Consider the following 17,855-nt stretch of genomic DNA (forward strand, 5'->3'; position numbering starts at 1 on the left):
TCTCAGTCTGCATGAGCTGAGTGTGGAGCCACTGTAGGAGCAGAAACTTGTCTGACTAGAGTTAGATGATTATATACAAAATAGAATATGTTTTTTTTTTTTGGTTTGTGTTTGTTTTTTAAAGGATGTAGTGTTGTCCACCTGTGATGGATTTAATCCATATTGTAGGACTCTTCATTTTATACATTTTATAGTTATTAATACTTTTCTAATGCTCATCAGTATATTTTTACAATCTGCTCTAAGTACTGTATTAGAGAGAAACACTGGATAATCAGAATTTAAAATGTAGACACACTGAAACCTTTGTCAGCAGACTGACAGACTGCTGTCAGGCTGTTTATTAGCAAGAATCTGGTGATATGACACGCAGGGGTTACAAATCAATGTAGTGTGCTAGTCTAAGCGAGGCGACATATTGCTTCTTTTTTTTTTTATCTAATTTTAGGAAAACTGTCATATAAATTACACACCACCACAGAACAGTGAAGATAACAACACTGCTGTCAAGCAGTTGGGGGTTTAAACACAACAGAATGAAGCGCTGACATGAATTTTTGCGTATTAAGATTTCACAATACAGTGTTAAGGAATCAATACAGTATCACAAAACATAATATCATGATTCTCGAGTGTATCGATATTTTCTTGTGCCCCTAGACTGCTGTGAACTTTGTGAGCTGTTTTGTTTTTGTTTGTTTTTTTAAACATGATTTTGCTATTGCTGTTCATTCGCCCGATTTACCAGACTGTTAAGTGACTGAAATACATCCTGTACAGACAGCAGGTTGAAAAATGGGATGAGATATTAGAGATCAATCAACATTTTGAAGGTGTGAACAATTCAGTGTTAAGTTTGACTCTTTTTTTTTTTTACTTGTTTTATTACTTTTGGTTCGGTAAAGTTTAGATTTTATTCAAGAAAAACTGTTTTGCATCACCTGTGAGTAACTCCTTCTTGGTGTGTTTTTAATGTCTGTTTTACATGTTATTAACTGATAGAAACAGTAGAGCTGTTGATGAATGTTCTCTCTGTGTTTACAGAACATTTTATTCCACTAATTTTTGGAATAGAAATGAGCTGAGTTACACTGTTGTCTATCTCTTCTGCAGATGAAACTATGAAAGTGCTCTTTTTTTTTTTTTTCTTTTTTTTTTTTTTACATATTTTAAATATGAATGTATGAGTTTATATGTTTGGAAACACTTTATTTGTTAGGGTGTGCAGAGCAGGATAAATCTGGGTGGGGACAGTTAAAGGCAGTACTTGCCCCTCCCTCATTAATGTCACTGAGGTACCTTTGAGCAGGGCTCCTAACCCCGACCGCTCCGGTGCAGCTGCTCAGTGAGCTGCACATCAGACTGTGGTTGTACTGTGCAGCTTCCAGGTGTGAACGTGATCAGGGCGTTCTTGAAAAAAAGCCAGCCTCGCTCTCAGTGAAACTCCCCTGAATGAATCAAGGTTAAATAAAAAATAACAAGTCAGCTTTAGCAACAAGTAAATCAGGAAACTCTGTGAATCACCTTGGTACTGTGGTTCTCAACTGCCGTCAAACTGGCCTTATAACATTTATTTGTGACATAAGTGTGTCAAAATCAACCACACTGGACAGTTAAATATAATTTTAACACATAAAGCTAAGGAGTGTGGTAGTTAGGCCTGCTATGGCATGTTTATGACTATTTTAATGTCAAGTTGTCATAACAAACAATGTCAACTATTACATTATTACAAATTACATATTTGACCGAAAGACACTTAATGACTAAAGTCTCCTTCATGTTAATGTCATGGTTACTACAGTGTCGTGTCAGTCTTACGCACACCCAGTCAAATAAAGCGTTACCATGTGTTTCATGACTTTGCTTTGATTTTTTAATCAAAGTAGTGTTTTGTTTTGTTTTTTTTGAGCAGCATAATCATATCTTACAAGACAACTTGGGTGTTATTCTATATTTTCCCTCTTGTGCCATAGAGCTTGATTGTTGTTCAGAAACCATTAAAGTACATCAGTGAGTCACTCTGTTGCTCTGATGCCCCTCCTGTTTGTGTAACGTTTGTGAAAAATCACCAGCTGGTTTAGGGAGATGTTGAGCCTTTTTTAAAAATGAAACCATATTCGTAGATATTTTTAATGATTTATTTCTTCACTGGAAGCCAGTGGGCATGGGGTTGACTGCTGCAGAATTCAGAAATGGACTAACACATTGTTGGTTTTGGTCTTTTCATGGGATTCATTAATATTAAGTGTTTCAGGATGGTTCCATTAAAAAGCAAGAATTTCCTTAAAGTGTACAACCTGTTAAACTAAAACTTTAAGTGATTACTGCAGACTGTCGGCACAGTCAAAGATTTTAGTTTGTAAAAATATATATTTGGAATTATCTTATAACATATGACATTTAAATCTGCAGTCACCCAGGTCCAGTTCAGAGTTAGGTCAAATGTTAAGCTGCAAAGCAGGAGCACAAAGAAAGTCAAAGAGAAAAGACAGAAAGAAAACAGAAAAACAATAGAGAAGCAAGAAAATGGGGGAGGAGAAATGTTGTTGTTTTCCAAACAAAGAAGAAGAGACATGCCAGGAGAGGGAAAAGAAAGAGTCTCCTGGTGGTGGATGCGGTTGCATCTGTTTCCTAAACCGTCTGAACTCTGAACACTTTCGTGGATTTGTTTTTATCTGGACAAACAGATGAGATGGCTCGTGTTAAACTCTGATCTCGGTTGGAAGGAATGCCACGCCGCTGCGCTCCCGACACCCACTGAAGGAAGGAGAAAGCTGTTCTTGCCTGACTGTGACGCTCCTTTTGGTCATTATTCAATTATTGAAGGTCACAGCTTCACAATAACAGTTGGCCTTTGAGTTTCTGCAGACATAATACACAGTCGCTCTGTGACCAGTTGCTGTGGAGAGCAGACAAGAATTCCTCGCTTATCCGAGTATTGTCAGGCGTTCCTCAGCTTATTTTCTGCTTTTTAATACATTAGTCTAAACTTGTCCTCTATTTTTCCTCCAGCAAAAAATGTCTATAATTTTGTGAACACACTGTAATGTGTAGCCAGAAAGACACCTTGTTCATTTAGAAATTAAAAACCTAATATGCATGTTTGTAAAGAAAATACAATTTCAAACAATTTGTCTTCTACCGACCTCTGAAATAGTAATAAAATAATGACATTATTATATCTTATGGACACAAAATGCATATTTCGATCCATATATTATTTATCTTATTATTACCAGATTCATATATTGATAGAGATTAGATGAGATGAGACTTATCTTATCTTATCTTATCTTATCTGAATCAAGACATGGATCGAGTGTAAGAATATAATTTTGTGTAAAAATATTATCTTGAACCACATATTTTCTTGTACACACAGAAGATACTGTCTTGTGCTTGCAAGATAAGATCCCACACCAAATACTGGATACAGATCAAGATATGGATCTTTCCTCAAAATACTTTGTGTGCTCAAGAAGTAGAAACTGTGGTTTTAGCAGCTGCTAAAGTCTCCCTTTGACACCTCTTATTTCTACAAGTGTTTCTGTGTTTAAATCTTGTTGTATGTGGACAGTTTTGGAAAGTGTATTTTCCTATTTTGGTCCCACTCAGCCAGCAGGTTAACCGAGCTTTCAGCTTAACAAAAAAAGATAAAGAAAAGCCGTAGCATGTTTCATCTGTTTGACTTAAACAAAACCAAACGTCAGGTAGATTTGTAAAGCCGTGTTTCTGCAGGGATTAGGAACCTCTGGAGGAACTCAACAGGTTTTCAATGCACGACAAAAAAAAGTCCCAGCTCAGCATGTAGTACTTTTATTTCAGCCACCATTTTTAAAAATCTGCAAGTGGACTGACAATTAAATATTACATATAGTTGCATGAAAATGACAAGTACAAACTTCTCTTTTTCAAATGTCAGTGGACTACTTGGCCTTATCTTTTGGGGGTCTTTCGACCACATGGGAAACTTCAGCAAGGGGCTGCAGGAACCTTTTAGTCGCTTGAAAAATAGTTTCTGGGAATAAAAGTTCCAGGGACTTTGGGCAGAAATATGGCATATTCTAACTGCTCAAAATAAAACTCAAAATAAAGCAAGCTATGTTTTGAAACATACTCCAGCAGCTTTGTAGAAGAACTTTTTAAAATTTTTATTGATGATACCTTGTTCCCATTGTTATAACTCAATTATTTTGAGATTGTTGCATTTCAGCATTCGGAATTGAATTGAAAGAGGGATAAAAACATAAGAAGTAGAGGGTTAAGCATGAAAAATACATTAGCTTGCATCAAAACTTCAACAAAAGCACAAATTCTAAATTTAAATGGACCCTTCTCATGAACACAATGAAGACGTCACCACCAGAAGGCACCTTGGCACGACTGGCTGCCGTGATCAGTCCAGTTAAGTTCATTTGGTCTGATTCTGGTTGCTGGCCCACAGTTGGCCTGAGCGCTGCGAGCGGGAGCTGATTCTTAGCCCAAATCTGCCCAAGTCAACTCCCATAAACCTGAGCCAAATCTGGCAGCTGTAGTTGGGCCAGAGCCGGCTCGTATTTGGTCCTCTGGGACCAGGAAGCAATCGAGTATCCCAACACTCGAGTCGGCAGGAAGTCAGGGACAGGTATTCAATCTTAATTAGTGTAAGAAACAAGTCAAACAAGAAGCACAAACACACACAAAAAAAAAGAAACATGGAAGGAGTGGAGATTCAACCAACTTTAAAACAATAGTTCGGATTATTTGAAGTGAGGTTACTCATCCATAGTCAGTGTATTAGCTACAGCAGATGGCAATGAGGGTGCTCCTGATTTGGAGAAGCAGAGAGGAGCACCAGCACAGAAGCCGAGCAGCAGCTAAATGGATTTTAGCCACTTAAAAAAGGCCCACCAAAAACATCTATATCAGTTTAAGGGTACATTATATATAGAATATTTTCTACATTGTTGTCAGATTAGTGTCGAACAGGAAACGACCGTTAGAAAATGCCGTCTAGTAGCAAGATATAGCAGAGAAATTTTTCTAAATATGGTGTACACTTAAAATGATATTGATTTCTTTAGGTTTGCATCTTTAAAGTGGCTAAAATACATCACATCATGTCACATCGCTGACTCTAAATGCTAATGTAAGACACAAGTCTTATACATCAGATAAAGTCCTGAGAAGCAGTAGAAGAAGTAGTAAGTAAGTAGGTTGGTAGTACATAGACAACTCCCGTTTGGATACTATGAAGGCCTCATGATTTAATTTTTCTGGGGACACCTGCAGGCCCTCCACAGATGTCGGCGGCCCCTCAGTTGCACTTTCAGGACCGCTGCCGTTGTAAGTTTGAGTCTCGGTTCCTTTTGAGCTGAAATATTTGTCCTCCCACGTCGCTGTGCCTGGGCAAAGAGAAGGAGGAGGGGAAGCTTCAATAAGGCCTGCTTTGTTCAGGCGTCCCCCTCTCTGGCTCAGAGAGTGAGACACTTGAACAAAGCTGCATATCAATCGCCATCCACCAAGGGAGTTGCTAAGCTACACAACACCCACCACCTCCCACCAGCTGCCCCAGTCACTGCACAGAGAGAGAAGAAAGAGGGCAGAGATGCAGGGGAGGGAAAAACTGCTGCGCACCACCACCCAGATAAGCCAAAACCCAAACTCCTCTCTTCTTGGTTGCCTTGACAACCAGCTGAGACACAGCAGCATGGTGGCCTCAAGTTAGCAGTATGGCCTAAAAACCAACAAGGTCCTGAGTTTGAACCTGACCGATGCCTGTGTGTAGACTCATGAGGGATTTCTTCCCACTCCAAAGACAGACATGTTAGGTTTGAGGAATTCTGACTTTTATCAGTATAAAGTGGGGATGTAAAGATTCACCTATAAGTATCATAAAACTAACACAAAAATCAGAGACTGTCTCTGTCAGAAGCAATGCCTGTTTTTGATACACTGCACCATATTTGCTGTCTGTCGTTTTGTTTGAGTGCCCAAATTTTGAGCGTGAAAGTTAGAGTTAGAGAGCGTGAGAGTCCTGACAACACAAGAGCATCCCTGTTACACTTTCCTCCACCATCAAACAACAATTTATTTGTCAGGACACAAAAACTACAGCTTCCATGACAATGCATTTAACACAGCAGCGTGCATCATAACTTTTCAAACTCTTTTCAAGTTTTTTAGCTGCTTTAAAAAAACTCTCTGTCTTCTCTGTCCAATAACTGCAGGACACTCAACTCAACTTCGATGGACTCACCTCTTGTCTCTAGTCGGATGTTTAACCTCCAATTTTCGCTATTTTTAAGGGGGTGGGATCTTTGGTGTGATAGTGTGTGCAGTACGTACCACATAGAAAAGCAAAGATTAGTTTGAGATGTATCTGTGTCAAGTTTTTCTTGTCATAAATCTGCAATAAACATAGTCTTTTGGTTAGTGCTTATTCAAAATTTGAAAGTTTATAACGTATAAGAGCTTAGAACATTATGATGGAGGTATATGATTCCACCATTCCCACACTCTCTTTAGTTGTTGCAGCATTTATTACGCAGATTTGAGGCAAAACTTGAAGGGACAGTTCACCCTCAAATCAGAAATAGAATTTTTCCTCTGTCCTGTAGTGCTGCTTATCCATCTAGATGCAAAGTTTGGGCGATATCGGCTGTATATATGTCTACCACGTCTCCAGTATAATAGGACTGGATGCCACTCAGCTTGCGGTGCTAAAATACATTTGAAAAATTCGACAGCAATGTCTCTTTCCAGAAATCATGACCTGCTTACTCAAAATAATCCACAGACCTTGTCGTGAGCGGTTTCATGCAGGAACCGCTTTGCGCAGCTACTTTATTTCTGCAGTGGAATCTAGTGAAACATTCTTTCTGTTGGAGAGAAATGTATTTTCTGGATTGTGGGATGAACTTTTCACCTTTAAACCTTTAACCCGGAACTCTAACCATTTCTGACAACTCGAGAACTGATGAAAATGGTAAAAGAATACCTCCCAAATACCACATTAAAAGACCATGACCTTCAGGAGCCCCGTAGAAAAATTCATGCTGTGATTTGGTATAAAGAATTTTGGCGATTTCAAGAAGAATTTCATCACGGCGCACTCTTAGGCAGCTCAATAGAGTGAACAATACTCCCCCGCTGTCCAAAAACAACCACAGAACACACCTTTAAAACAACCAAACCATGAGATTTATTAATATATCGTCATACAGATAATCAAGACACTAAATCAAGATCAAGGTACAAGATCAAAACAACAACACTAAAATCCCAGAGTGAGAGCCAGCAAGACTAGAAGCCCCCAAACAGAACTGTACATGTGTTTTTAAGCATTAAGAACTAGAGAGGACAGAAGAAGAAAAGGGACAAAAAGCAGCACAGGGAACAACCATGACACAATCAATAACTGATTAATTAAGGGCTAACTTTTAAAAGATATATGTAAAGTGACTTGATCATGAGAATGTAAGACTTACCTGAGCATGTGTTATAAAGTGGTTTCAATTACAGTCGACATGTCAGTCTCCTTTCTCTGTTTTCAAAGCTACGTTAGCTTAGCATGGTAATACACGTACTGTATAACTGAAGATTCTGTGAAAAAGCACTGAAACTTGAAGTAAAACGGGCTAAAACACAAAAATACCGACACTAAACAACAGGTTAGTGATTAAATGCTGATAGTCATTTTCTGCAAATCATGTAACATGTCAAAATAAAAGTGCAGGCCTTCATGTATTTGGGGCTTCACTGTATTGATGTCCAGGCTCTCCTCCGCGTGCTCTGACAGTTATTTTCTTCATACTTGACTTGTTCGGCCTCCAGCCTCAGCAGGATCAGGAAACCACACAGCACAATATCTGTTAGCGGCGACCATTACCAAGACGACAGCCCACTGATAATCAGCAATGCTAACAGAGATCTGTCCACAAGAGGAGCTCTCTGTTGACTTGATGCAGAGCCAGCACGAGGCATCTAGAAACTCACTGGTTGCTTAGGACCCATCGGACACCCAGGGGGCTTCTGTTCATTTTTTTTTTGTCAATATCTAAAGTATTAAAGGTATGCTTATTGATTTTGTTATTTGTTTGTTCTGGGATTTGGAGACAAGGATTAGGAACGTGTTCAAGGTTGATTAAATCTGGATTTTCTACACTAAGCAATGCCTTATTGGATATTTGATGTTATGTTATGAGGTTTAGAGGTGTTGGAGGTGTAATTTTGATATTTGGACAGAGCCAGGCCAGCCGTTTCCATCTGCCTCCACTCTTTTTACTAAGCGAAAGAGCTTTTTCTTTCTTCTGATGACTTCACTCCTCTCATCTCACTCTCAGAAAGAAAGAAAATTAGCATTCTTCCAAAAAAACAAAAAACAAAACATTTTAATTCATTTATAACTTCTGTTACTTAAATTTTTTTGAAAGCTAAACCTTGAAACTTTGGGTGCAAATTAGCTGTCAAGCTGACCATTGCACATCTACATCAGTGTTTTCAAAATCTCAGTGCGGTTTAATGAGCTCCGTCCCCTAAAGAAAATAACTAGCCTACTGTACAGCATAAGCAGATTAGTGTAATGTCTCTGGCAGACCAAAAGCTAGAAGCACAACACAGAGAGCAATCAATGTCAGAAGAAAGTCCCAGATTACTTAATTAAAACGGCGGGCAGGCATCAAAACCACGAGATCGAGCGACACTGACAAACAAAACCAATGAGGTGCAGGCGAGGGAATCTAAAATCCAAGAGGCAGGCAACAGACCTTTCTCACAGCAGCCATTTTGACATGAAATAAAAGCCTGAACACGCGTGTCGCCGATGATGCTAATTAAGGTTCAATTCCATTCAGGTCAAACAGAATCAGGGTGCTTCTATTGTGCATGTTGTCTCACTGGAAAGGCTCTGCTCCTCTACATGGAGCAGTACTTTAATTAGTATCATTGGGAACACTTCTAATAAGCCTACTGTTTCATATCAATATGGCTGCCGTGAAAAAGAGCTATAATGTCCAAAAAAGGTGCATCAGACAGATGTTTACAGACGGGAACCCCAGACCCGCTAAAGATCTCGTTAAAGTGATCATTGTAACCCAAAACAAACTGTGTTTTTTTTGCCCCTAAACCGAAGCAGATCTTAACCACGGTGTGATGTGCATATTAAAGACCCAACATACAAATTTTGGATAGCTAGGATTTCCATCTAGACTCAAACCAACAGAAGGCAAGAGAATATAGATTACGCTAAACAATCTGACAGAAAATCAATGGATCTGTATATTTCTAAATAGTTAGTGGCTGTTAAGGGAATAAGGTGCAGGTGGGAAGATGTGCGTTGAATCTTAGCTACGGAGAATGAGGTGATTGCAGGGCAGGTGGGATTGGCGGGATCTGAAATTAGATGATAGTTCGTGATATGGCAAGAAAATAGAACGGACAGAAATGAAAATATGAGTTGGCTGAAGTCGTGACAGATACGTTTCTGAAGTCAGAATGACTGATACTGAACTCCAGGCACGACAAGATGAAAGTTCACATCATTTGTCCCTGATTCCACATAGATTTATTAAAATAAAGTGTGTGCTTTTGTATATAGTGTGTTTTTATTTTTAAGATATCCGCACAAGAATTCCTGTGCAAATAGTAATAAATATCTTCTTGAACCTGAAACTGAAATTTACGTTTTTTGCAACATGTGGAAATGAAATTATTGCAACGTGCACAAAAAAACTTGCTTTTTGATAAAAAGTAGATGATCATCAAGTTCAAATTGGAACATGAAAAGAGCTTTGCATCAACTGCACACTTTTGCACATGATACCTGAGGTAGAAAGTAACATACATCTACTCATGTATTGCACTTAAGTACAACTTTCCGGTAATGGCACTATACTTGAGTTACTCCATTTTATACTACATTTCAGAGGAAAATGCTGTTTTCTTTTTTTTCTTCCCAGCATAATTACTAGTTACTGAAGGTTAAAATTTAAACATAAAATATGGGATCAACCGATACAAATTAGCCACATCTCATCCAGTTACAACTTTAAAATGTTATTTACAGCGCAATAAATCATTAATAATAATCTAATCATATGATAAAAAGTCATGTTATAATGTGTCTGTATAATGTGGAGGTCTACTTTTTCCTTTTATAGTTTAAAGTACATTGTTCTGTACTTTTAATGAAGTAAAATCCAGGATTTTTACTTGCATGGAGTATTGTACAGTAATGGTTTTTCTATTTGCACCACTATTAGTCTCGGTTGCTGGAGTCCTGCAGAGACTTTTGGGCTGTGAGTCTCCCATCAGGACCAGAGGTTCCGGATGCTTCCATGTCCTCCGTCAGCAGAACACAGAGGCGGTTTGTTCTGCGGTCACGTCAGTGTGAGACAGCAGGCAGCGGAGCCCCAGCAGCAGGCTGAGGGGTGGACTGCCCGGACCACTTCCTCATTGAGCTCTTTAAGAGGACATGGGAAACATCATTGAAGCCCACAAATAAACTCTGGGGGTTCCTTTCAATCCTGAGCAAACAGCGCTTTCATTAACTTGGCAAAGCCAGAGCTGGAAAAAAAAGCCAAAATCTGAAGGTGGTCCTTAAAGAACAACAAACGGTTTAACCCAAATTAAAATGTTTCTCCAGAGTCAGAGTCGGAATCAGCTTTATTGGCCACATAGGAGGAATTTCACTCTGGTTTTGAGTTGCTCTCAATGTGCTTAATATCACACTTTCAAGAACAAGTTACAGGAAGATAGAAATAGACACATAACTGAAAACAAGGACAACAAAGCAGGGTATAATGTGTGCATTTATATGTTCAAAACAGGATGAGCAACACAACAAACTTTGTAAATCAGATATATCAGAGAAACTATCAATAGACCTTTTCCACTGCAGCTTCACACAGGTGCTACTAATGATACTAATTAAGATTCTGCTCAATGTAGTGTTGCAGAGTTTTTCCATTGGGCCAACAGGCACAATAGGAGCACCCTGACTCTGTCTGACATCAGTGGAAGGGAACCTTAATTAGTATTATTGGTAACACCTGTGTTTACTATTTCATGTCAAAGTGGCTGCTGTGAAAAAGGTCTGTGCTGGTGCTTTGAATCTTTTAGCCACTAATGTGCATCATGTCATGTATGGTTTTCCAAACAAACTTTTCTTAACTTAAAAAATAAATACTTAAAGCTACTGCAAAGAGTTTTTAACAGTTTTTTAACAGCCTTGGTTTAATGCTGATGTCTCTATATGACCCACAAGCAAACAAGACCATTAAAGAGAAGCCTGGCTGTTCTGTATAACTGTTTTTAATGCTTTCCACGGGCAGCCTCCTTGAAATCAGATGAAACGAGCCTATGTTTACGTTTTCCCAGGAAAGTAGTATGTTAACCAGTTCAGAAGTCGCTGGAGGGGATTTTAATTCAGATAATTTTATTTTTTATGTTATATTACTGTGGAAACACTACTGCTTTTGTCCACGAGGGTGTCCAAAATCAGTAAAAATTCTTTGTCAGAGCTTCAATGTTTTAATCCTGCTGTTAAGTGTTTTTTTTTATGTAACAGCAACATTTTTAATGGTCAGTGTTGGAAGAGGTATTAAAGGTAAATCAATGTTATTTATCGCATTCACAGTACAATTTATACAGTGAGCAGCTGGCGGTCACTGTGCAGCGTTCAGGGACCAACTCCAGTTCTAAGCCAAAGTCTTGGTCAGAGCCACTGACAGGAGAAGCCACACACACACACACACACACACACACAAACATGGGGAGAACATGCAAACCCCACACAGAAAGACCCTGCATGAGCTGAGATTTTTTTTAACCCAGTACAAACCACTGAGCCACTGTGCAGCTGAGACAATGACAATACTCCTTCACAAGTAACAGACTTGTATTCCAAATTTTACTCAAGTAAAAAATACTTTGCTGCAAAAAACCCCCACATAAAACAAAATCAAAGAAATACACATAAAATGTGATTTAAGTATAAAATCTTACTTGTTATGCAAAATGACCCCACTCAGAATATCCTATATATATTATTGATGCATTTATGTAAGCAGCATTTAATGTTGCTATGGCAGAGCTAACTTTTTGAAGATTATTTTTTGGCCCTTTCTTTGAGAGGACAGCTTGAGACAGACAGGAAATGGGAGAGAGACAGGGGGAAGACATGCAGTAAAAGGCTACAGGCTGGAGTCAAACCCATGGTCTCTGTATATGCGGCGTGCACTCCACCAGCTGAGCAACCAGGGCACAGCAGAACTAGTTTTAACTTCTTAATATACTGTCATTTAGTTAATTTGGAAGAGTTTTAAACTACTTCTATGTTTTACGTGTTAAATCTTGACCTGAATAATAACTTGTGCAGCTCTGAGATAAATGTAGTGAAGTAAAAAGAATAAATTTCCCTCTGAAAAGTATAAAGCAGCAGAAAATGGAAATACATGAAATGAGGTGGAAGTTTGCGGTGAAATATCAGTGAAATTATGTTGAATCCGATGAGAAGTTCACGGTCGACATCAGGGGTATTTAAAGTGTTGTAAGTCTTTCTTTGACCACATGGGGGCAGTGTTGTTTCATGTCAGGGGACCTGATGCCTCTCAGAGACACACACACTGAGAGAGAGGACACTAAACAGGGACTCTGGGATTAATGATAAAGTGATGATAGATCATGTGCATGTGTCAAAGTATATAATTATCAGTGTGATTTAGACAGCAGATGAATAATAACTTGGCAGAGACGGAAGATTCACTGTTCACAATGAAAAACAAATCTTGAATTCTTGTAAATATCTATTCTGTCTTGCTTCAAGATGCTGCAACAAGCTGCTTTGTACTGAACAGCTGGAAATAATCTCACAAGAGGTTTTAATTCTTTTCGTTTTTCATTTGTTTTAAAATCTGTAACAATGGAAAAGCTTATGAAATCTGAATGTGTGTGGACACACTAACATCTACTGTATATAACACATATAAAAGAGGTGTTGACTACATTTTTGTGTTTGCTTCAGTTTTATTTAAAACCCCTGCACATTAATATCTCCCAGCTATTAATTCAGACCTTTTGTAAGATGATTTATTAAGACGCACTCTGTTTTGTTATAGAAACAAAATGTAAATCAACTGAGCTTGGAAGCAGTGAGGAAACATTTTTATTACAGAACATTACTGCCGAGGATTTTCCATCAGCAGTCCAAAACACTGTGCAGTGCTCCTCTGTGTGTGTGTGTGTGTGTGTGTGTGTGTGTGTGTGTGTGTGTGTGTGTGTGTGTTGGATCTGAAGGCTGGATGTTTGTACAGGAGGTCTGCAGCTTCCTAACAGAGACCAGCTCACAACGTCCATATTTAGACTCCCACCATGTCCAACAGCTCCGCTTGTTTATGACAGTGAGACACAAGACACAGCCCAGCATTTTATACCCGCATATGGCGTGTGTGTGTGTGTGTGTGTGTGTGTGTGTGTGTGTGTGTTTGCACCAGCACAGTCATATTGTGGGGACTGAGCATATAAAGTGCATAAAGTGAGAATATCTTTGTGAAGTGAGGACAATGTTGGAACAGTGGACCAGCTCTTTACCCTTGTAGGGTTACTGGAGGGGTCGTGGGAGTTTGCCCGACCAGTATGGTTTATAGACTTGGAGAAAGCTTACGACCATGGGGTACTGGGACCATTTTTTTTATAACTTCAGTAAGAGCTAAGGCCAGATTCTCGGCAGCAGGGTGCAAAATTAAACTTTTTGGTCAGTCTGCCAGAAGCTGGTTTCCACCGGCCATAAACCTGCATAAAATACAATGTCTTTAAAAATAAAAAATGTGTAAAAGTTGCTGCTACTCATCGCATTGAAGCTGAGGGCATAAAATGGTCGGTCTCTCCTCATCGCCTGATCTGTGATCTTCGATTGTGCTCTTCCCTTTTTTGTTTTGGGTTGATCTATTCCGACCAACAATTAATCACATGTTGCACGCCACCATCAGTGTGCAGAGTCAGTGCAAAACAAACATGACTGATGAACATCTGTGTTGTAGTGATGAGAGTTTGTAGTGAAGCAAGCTTATTTTAGCTCCCTGCCAGTGGCGGCTGATCTGATTTATCTGACTCGCCAACATAGATGTGTGTTAGCATTTGGCAAAGTGATGGGTGTTCATTTTGGACCCCGCTGGACAGGAAGTCAGACTGGGTTGTCAGGACAGGACAGGGTTGTCCCTTTGATAAATTCTGATTGTTATCTTCATGGAAAGGATTTCAAAGTGCAGCCGGGAGGAGGACAGCGTCCGCTTTGGAGATCTGAGAGTTGCCGCTCTTTGCAGATGACGTGTTTCTGTTGGCGTCATCAGACTGTGACCATCAGTCTGGGGCAGTCAGGACCTCCATGTCTGAGGCCATGGTTTGCTGTCAGAGAACAATAGATTGCTCCATCTGGGTTGAGAGAGAGTTGCTGCCCCATCTCAAGGAGTCTGAGTATCTCAGGGTTGAATGAGGGTAAAATGGATGTTTAATGTCGACAGGTTGATTGGAGCACGATCAGCCATAATGCAGGTGTTTCCTCTGTTGGGTGATCTGGACAGTGTAAAGAGCTCAGACATCAGAGGAAGGTTTGAGTTTGAGTCACTGCTCCTTCATGTCAAAATTAGCCTGTTGAGGTGGTTCATCTGACAAGGACGCCTCCTCGTTGTCCCAACCACTCCTACGGTCTCCCAAAACCTATTTCCTACTTCAGATCATTAAAGAATGACATGCACAATGTGAGGGACCCCCATCCTCAGACCAGATCCCAATGTTATGTTGTGTTTCCACTGCATGGTACGGCTCGACTTGACTGTCTTTTTTTTTGTTTGTTTGTTTTGTTTTCCACTGTCAAAAGTTGTGTATAGTACCTTTTTTTGGTATCACGCTGCTCGGGATTCCAGCTAAGCTGCTAATCCGTGGAGTGAAAACACTACAGACAAACATTGATTGGTCAGAGAACTTTCATTAAAATTGTCACTTACATGACACAGAGCCACTAGAACTGTCTCGTCATCTGTGTTTTGACACAGTCTTTAGTCTTGCTGCATTCATCCTCTCCTAAAACAAAGCCAGCCATCCCTTCGATATCCTCCATCGTTCCTGTGTGTTTATGACGCATTGAAAAAGGTGCCATAGCAGTTTAAAATGGTGTCATTATGGCAATCAGCCAAGAATCTCATCTACGTTAAATGGTGCGATGGGAAACAGAATCGAGATAAGGTTGTGTTGAGCCACACAGTGGAAATGTGGCTTTACAATGCAGCACAAAAAATAGACTCAATCTAATACAAACAATAGTTGTTACAAAAGTACATCACAAGGCTACATTTGCTTGTTTTTGCTGACAACCGGTTGATTTGTCCTCTGCACAGCTGCAAGTCCCACCAGCAGTGTTCCAGAAGCATTTCAGCAGCGTTTTTCCCGCCTAATTATGTTTACTTGCTCAGATTTTGTTGATTAGGTCCTCTTTCCTTGCTCTTTGTGCTTCTACCATGGATAAACAGCCTGTGTTTTAATAGTTTCCTTTCTTGTCTAGCTCTCGTTTTGATTGCAAGTCTTTTATTTTGAAAATTAACCGGATTCTCCCTGCCTTTTCTGTGTCTGACTTCCTGCCCTTTCGATCTGCTCTGTGCTAATTGATGCGGCATCTGTCAAAAATAGACTTGGCGCGTATCTGAGAGCTTCATCTGGGACGTGCCGAGGCACTGCTGGTGGAAGCACAAGCATTGTGTAGAATGGCTGCGATCAGCTCCAGCTGACGCAACGCAGCCATAATGCGACGTAGCCACACCTGGTAGAATTTAGCTTTAAGAGAATGATCATGACGTGACTCTACAGCAAGCCTATTCAACTGCCTTTTTTAAAAGGGTCTTAAATATGTAAAGTCCTGAAGGGCTGGATGTTTACATTTCCCGTGTCTGATGTGTAAAGTTAGGTATTTAAAAGTATAAAACATTGCAGATTTCTATTTTGTTCTCCACTTTATTAGTTTTCACAGTTTGAAAAGAAACATTCTGTACAAAAGTACAGGTACCTTTGTAATCCTAGATTAGAAGTAGTTTACTTTAATCAACACAATGCTGAAAATTTGGGGGCTTTTTTGGCATTAATTATAGAGGACAGCTGAAGATATGACAGGAAACGGACGTAGAGAGTGGGGGAATGATGTGCAGTTAAAGACCATAGGCAGGAGTCAAACCCACGGCTGCTGCAGAAGACTCACAGCCTCAGCGAATACTCTACCAACTTAGCTACCTGGCCACCCACAGTGCTGCATTTAACATTATTTTACTCAGTTTGACTCCTAAATTCCCTCTGCTTAAACATCCTGAGTTAAATTGCTTTTTATATAATATGTGTCTCTGTGTTAAATAAAATAATGATCTTTTAATAAGCAAGATAAACATCCATAAGTCTTATGTTAACAGGGTTATTTAATTTCTTGAAACTGAAATAATTAAATTATTAAAATCACAATGGCATACATTTTTTGATATTTATAAATGATCAAAGGGCCGGACTGAGGTTGTTTAAGGGCCGGAATCAGCCCACGGGCCGCCCATTGAATTAACCTGCTTTAGAACAATGACAAAAGACAGAAGGTTGTGGGCAAAAAAACCCCACAACTTTATTTTAACAAAAAAGCATAAGTGTTAACACCAAAGAAAATACAATGTGGGATGTGTTAGTCAGTATAGAAGGTGTGTGTGTGGATGAATGACTTGTGGTCGGAGATAAAGACTCATCTTTAATTTAATTCAGAAGTCTTGATTCAGTTATTTTTTATATTTGATTCAGTTCAGTTCTTGCAGTGACATCAGAAAAACACAAAATCAGACAAATACTCCCCAAAGCGATGCCCAGCTACTGCAGCCTGAGGACCTGGTGCACTACTTGTTGGTAAAAACAGTAATCGCATTACTGTAATGCGTTACTGCTAAGGAACGTGTGTCTTTGCTTGTGTGTGTGTGTGTGTGTGTGTGTGTGTGTGTGTGTGTGTGTGGAGGATAATGGTTCCTGTTCTTGTTTTTGATTTGCAGGAATCAAACTGAGCAGCTGCTGTAAATCAGTGTCCAAACCTCCACACAGCAGAGACACCAGCTCTCTCTCTCTCTCTCTCTCTCCGTCTGTCTTCCATTCACTCTGTCTGTCTCTCTACCTTTCTGTTTGAAGCCGAGCTGTATTTAATTCCCACTTTCCCTCCCCCTCAGAGACTCAACACTCCATCCCATCCTGTCCTTCCCTTTGTTTCTCTCTCTTCCTCCTACACCTTCTCCCCCTCTTTCATTCCATCTCTCATCATCCGCCGCCTTCAGCTAACCAGCCTCCCAGCAGAGAATTATGAATAGAATTCAAATCAGTCGAGCTTTACTGTCTCCCACCCCCTCTCTACCTGCCCCCTCCGTGTCTGTCTCTACTTTCTAACTTTCTCCAACTGTTTCGTATTGATTATAGCTGTGACCTCACACCCACACTGCTCAGCCTCCTATGCATTAACCCTTTTCTTCTCTCTCTGTCCTGTCTGCTGTTTGCTTCTCACTCAGCCTCGGCACTCAGCCAGTGCTTCAGTGTCGAAAAAAAAAAAAGAAAAAAGAAAGAAAAACACCACCTCCTCCTCCGTGACTGAATGTGGTGATAAAGCTGAAACGATGATAAAGTGTTGTGATGCTCTCTGTCAGATGCTTTTTGAGGAGTGATGGGATTTTTTTTTTTTTTTTTTTGGGGGGGGGCTTTTTGCCTTCATTAGTCAGGGACAGCTGAGGAGGGACAGGAAAAGTGGGGGAAGAGAGGAAAGAGAATCTAACCCAGACCACTGCAGTGAGGACTCAGCCTCAGTGAACTGTCCACGCCCC

Source organism: Lutjanus erythropterus, chromosome 2 (assembly GCF_056507025.1).
Source record: "Lutjanus erythropterus isolate fLutEry1 chromosome 2, fLutEry1.hap2, whole genome shotgun sequence".
NCBI classification, from domain to species: domain Eukaryota; kingdom Metazoa; phylum Chordata; class Actinopteri; order Lutjaniformes; family Lutjanidae; genus Lutjanus; species Lutjanus erythropterus.